Source organism: Hyaena hyaena, unplaced genomic scaffold, assembly GCF_003009895.1.
Source record: "Hyaena hyaena isolate Hyena2069 unplaced genomic scaffold, ASM300989v1 scaffold_1406, whole genome shotgun sequence".
NCBI lineage: Eukaryota > Metazoa > Chordata > Mammalia > Carnivora > Hyaenidae > Hyaena > Hyaena hyaena.
Genome location: NW_024082040.1, coordinates 323,291 through 327,011, shown reverse-complemented (window position 1 = coordinate 327,011; position 3,721 = coordinate 323,291).

Genomic DNA, 3,721 nt, shown 5'->3' with positions numbered 1-3,721 from the left:
CTCTCCTCCTCCTCCTCCTCCTCCTCTTCTTCTTCTTCAGACACTGCTATGATATGGATATTATTTTTTTTCACTGAATCACTTAGATCTCTAATTGTCCACTCATGGTCTAGTAATTTACTATCTCATCTCTTCTCAGCTTCATTATTTTCCATAATTTTGTTTTCTATTTCACCTATTCTCTGCTTCTCCCATCCTTACTGTCACTGCATCTAGTTTATTTTGCATCTCATTTACAGCATTTCTTTTTTTTTTAAGTATTTTTAAATGTTTGTTTATTTTTGAGACAGAGAGGCAGAGCATGAATGGGAGAGGGACAGAGAGAGAGGGAGACACAGAATCTGAAGCCAGCTCCAGGCTCTGATCTTTCAGAACAGAGCATGATGCGGGGCTCACATTCATGGACCATGAGATCATGACCTGCACTGATGCTGGATGCTCAACTGACTGAGCCACTCAGGTGCCCCATCATTTACAGCATCTCTTAGTTCTTTGATCTGTGCACCAATAGATTCTCTTCAGTCTTCTGTGGTTTTTTTTCCAAGCCAAGCTGTTAGTCTTATGACTATTATTCTAAATTCTTATTTAGATATATTATTTATATGTTTTGAGCAACTATTGGCCGCCATTTCTTCCTGGATTATCTTTTGTGAAGAATTATTCCATTTCATCATTTTGGCTAGGTTTCTGTCTTTTATGTGTTCTAATAGCTTGTTATGTGTCCTGTGCCTGTGAGTAATACTATATTAAAAAGTGGTCATATTCTGTCTATGACCTGGTACTTCAGAACGTGTTTATGGAGTGTGTTGTGTGCACTGTGTTGCTTCTTGATCTCTTCTATCCCATTGTTTGTAGTGGAGGATTGTTTGGACCTTTCATCAGGTATGCTTTGATTTTTTTTTTTCATTGAATTAACCCTGGAAAGAAGGAAAAAAGGAGGGGGGGATCCTTATCCCATACAAAGAGAGAAATGAAAGAGGTGGGGGGGGGCAGTCAGAGAATTAAAGAAACTATAAGGTTTGATCCAGGGAGAGGGAGAGAGAGAGAATAGAGTAAAAATGCCTGTTTAACAAACAGTGAAAAGAGAGAAAAGATCTATATATGTACATATGTACATCTATACATATACATATGTACTTATACGTGTGTGTGTGTGTGTGTGTGTGTGTGTATTAAGAATTGACCAAAAATCTAATCAGAAACTATGAGCCTGATTCCAAAGAGAGGAAAAAAGAAAAAAACAGGAAGATAGAAACAAAAAGAGGAGAAAAGAGAAAAATAAATAAATAAAATAGACTGACCTACAAAACCTCAGGACAGTTGTCTGTTGGTGTCTGGGACTGGTGGCTGTGCTAGTCTGGAGGAGAGCTGTCTGGTTCGATCAGTGTCAGTCCCAGTCCAGGAGATAAGCAGTTACCACACACGGAGAGGCAGGGCTTGGGGTAAGGGGGCCCTGCTTCCACTGGGGGCTGCCATCCTGTTCCCTGAAGCCTCGCCCTGTTGGTGATGGGGAGAAAAATGGCAACACCCCAGTCACTCCTCTCCTGACCAGGTGTCTCAAACCGCACTGCTCAGGCAGCTCTCACTGAGTAGCACGGGCAGGTGGCTTGCCCTGTTGCACAGTCTCCTGTGCCTCCCAGGTGCTTGGGTGGGATTCAGAACCTGATATCTTAAAGGATCCCACACTGGAGGGACCAGGTTCTGAAGTAGTGACACTCTACCCTGCTGATATGGCCTGTGCCTGTAGGTTCTTTAGTGCTTAGGGTGGCAAAATACCTGTATCTTCTTCCCACAGCACTCAAGGGAAGTACTCAGTTCTCTCCCAGTGTGCCCCTGAGATCGTTATCACACCCTGGAGCTGGCTCCCCTCTGCCACCCAGGCCTGGGCACACCGCAGTGACCCCGGCCCATGTTTGCTCCTTGTTTCCGCTAATACTTAATTTGGGAGGTTATTTTATTTTTAAAATCATTCTATTTTACTTTAGCTGGTCATTATCTCAAAATAGTTTCATTTTGGTTTTCCCTGGTAGCACATTTTCATATGCTTATATGATTTGGACATTTGGATATCTTCTTAGTGAAATGTTTCTTCAGGTATTTTTTAATTGGGTTCTTTGTCTTTTTCTTATCGACTTGATTTGTTTTATATTCATACATGTACAAAATACACGTGTGTGTGTATACATACACATTTAGTTTTTGTAAATATAATTTGTAATGATACATATGAGTTTATTGAAATAAAGGGTTTAATGTAGAGAAAAAAGTTTTAAAGTCCTTAACAGAATTAGTTAGCATTTACTGAGTGCATAATGACTGATGACACAGGTATTTGTTGAGCACTGACTGTTCCAGGCATTGTGGTAGCTGCTGAGAATACAGGAGTGAAGCCCATAAATACAATTCTGATCTCATGGAGCATAGAATGATAGACCATAAACAAAACAAGTCAATATTTAATTGCAATATGTACCTAAAAAATGTATAGTCTCCTCTTAGAGTGAGTAACAGCTAATGCATCCTAATCAAGGAGGTCAGAAGAATCCTAAAGAAGCACCATTGAAGTTGAGACTTTAACTGTGTCAACGAAAAATATGGAACAGCACTCAAATTTTTGTTATCTGATGGAAGAAGCAGGCATTTAACACGTAATTACAATATTGTTAAAGGTTATGATAAGAGGAATTCGTATAATATGGGACAAGTGACCCAGTTTGATTAGATACCTTTTTTTTTTTTTTTTAAGTTTTTTTATTCTGAGAGAAAGAAAGAAATCCCAAATAGGCTCTGCACAGTCAGCGGAGCCTGATTCAAGGCTCAAACTCATGAACCATGAGATGATGACCTGAGCTGAAACCAAGAGTCGGATGCTTAACTGCCATCCAGGCACCTATGGTTAGATATCTTATTAGAGGAATTGATAGCACAATTTAAAAGGATTTTAGGCATTTTCAAGACAATTTCTGAATATTAAACTTTGACTCTTATACTACTACTTTGCTGATTTATTTCCTCTACATTTGGGAAATCTCATGGTACTTAAACTTTAGGTACCTAGTATTATCTTTATGGTGCATTAACACCAAAATATATATTATATATATATATATATATAATATATATAATATATATATTGGGCACTGGGCTCAAGTACCATATTGTGAATGAACCTGATGAAGTTTGTGATACAAACTGTCTACAACTAGATAGCCAGGTATACCAAATAGATTATGTTAAAGCAATGTTAACTGATATAAATGTTAGTGAAATAGATTATTTACTTTAGCATTTTAAGATACATTTACATGTTTGTGTCTATGGCACCAATAGTTTTTGAACCAGTATAGCATCCTTATATTTAAGAGCCCTTATTTGAAATTCATCACCGCCCTCCCAAACAAAATTTGCATGTATACAAACCTACAAGATAAATTAGGGTGTGAATTAATCAGCTGGGTAATGCACAACAATTACTTTTTTTCACACAACGATAGATCATCAAAAGCAGCCTCAGATTTGCCTTCTGATGTCTAACATGATTAATTGTATTTTTTATAACTTGAAAAGGCAAACTATCTGCTATTATGCAGATTAACATTATTGGAGTTTAAAGGCTGTGCTCTTTCCTTCATTTGGAAATTTTTAAAAATTCAATAATGCCAGTTGAGAGGCCTTCCCTCCCTGCTCAGCTTTATTTTACATCTGAAAGAATGCTGATTTT